The 1,370-nt window shown below is 54.9% G+C and overlaps 1 pseudogene; it reads left to right on the top strand.

Moving 5' to 3' along the window:
• The window catches only part of LOC103596485, a 3,897-nt pseudogene extending 2,931 nt beyond the window's left edge, over window positions 1-966 (top strand).
• The last annotated feature ends 404 nt before the right edge of the window (window positions 967-1,370 follow it).

The following is a 1,370-nucleotide window of genomic DNA, read 5'->3' as shown; positions in this document are numbered from 1 at the left end:
TGGTCGCCGGGAAGCCCGGTGGCACCGCGGCCCCCGCCGGCAGCGAAGACGCGGAGAAAAAAGTTCTCGCCACCAGAGTCCTGGGCACTGTCAAATGGTTCAACGTCAGAAACGGGTATGGGTTTATAAATCGAAATGACACCAAAGAAGATGTGTTCGTGCATCAGACGGCCATCAAGAAGAACAACCCACGGAAGTATCTGCGCAGCGTAGGGGATGGCGAGACGGTAGAGTTTGACGTGGTGGAAGGACAGAAGGGCGCAGAAGCCGCCAATGTGACCGGCCCGGATGGCGCTGCTGTGGAAGGGAGTCGCTATGCTGCTGAGCGGCGTCGTTACACACGTGGCTACTATGGCAGACGCCGGGGACCTCCCCGCAACTGCGCTGGGGACGAGGAGGAGGAGGAGGAAGGCGGCGGCAGCAGTGAGCCCCCCGCCCCCGGCCGGCGGTTCCCCGGGGCCCGGAATCAGCTGCGTCGCCCCCAGTATCGCCCTCAGTACCGGCAGCGCCGGTTCCCGCCGCACCACGTGGGACAGACCTTCGACCGTCGCTCACGGGTCTTGCCCCATCCCAACAGAATGCAGGCCGGTGAGATTGGACAGGTGAAGGGTGGGGTCCAAGGGGGAGCACAGCTGAAGGGACCAGCTTACCGCCCCAGGTATCGTAGGGGGCCTTCCCGCCCACAACCCGCCCCAGCTGTTGCAGAGGCTGGAGATAAAGAGAATCAACTAGCGGCCAGCGGTCCAAACCAGCCATCTGCTCGTTACCGGCGTCCCTACAGCTATCGGCGTCGCCCCCGTCCTCCTACCACTCCTTCACAAGATGGCAAAGAGACCAGGGCCGGGGAAGCATCCGCCGACTGAGAACCCTGCTCCAGCCACCGAGCAGAGCAGTGCTGAGTAACACCAGGCTCCCCAGGCACCTTCACCATCCACAGGGTGACCTAAAGTACTAATGACCATTCAAAAATAAAATAAAGCAAAAAGCAGACCACGACCTTACCAACACCAAAGAAACATCCAAGCAATAAAGCGGAAGACTAACCAAGATTTGGACATTAGAATGTTTACTATTATTCTCTAAGAAACAACTGCAAAGAAAAATGTCAGCAGAGTTTTTCAGAAAGCTGAGATCCCAGGAACGCCTGCACAGAAGACAAGAGAGCACCCTCCCCAGTTTCAGCAACCACTAGATTTATACGTTTTTTCCTGGTTTTTACTGTTTTGCTAATATGAATTGAGAAAAGAAATATTCACACATGGGGAAAACCCCAACCAAAGAAATCTGAAATATATAGTACGTGCTTTTTTTCCCCCTTTTTTGTTGATTTTGGATGCTGGTGCTAAACTTCCAAATGTCATGATTTAAAA

The sequence above is a fragment of the Galeopterus variegatus genome, unplaced genomic scaffold, assembly GCF_000696425.1.
Source record: "Galeopterus variegatus unplaced genomic scaffold, G_variegatus-3.0.2 Scaffold2030, whole genome shotgun sequence".
Classification (NCBI taxonomy): domain Eukaryota; kingdom Metazoa; phylum Chordata; class Mammalia; order Dermoptera; family Cynocephalidae; genus Galeopterus; species Galeopterus variegatus.
The sequence above is the reverse complement of the archived record's forward strand: the minus strand, read 5'-3'. Positions and strand labels throughout refer to the sequence as shown.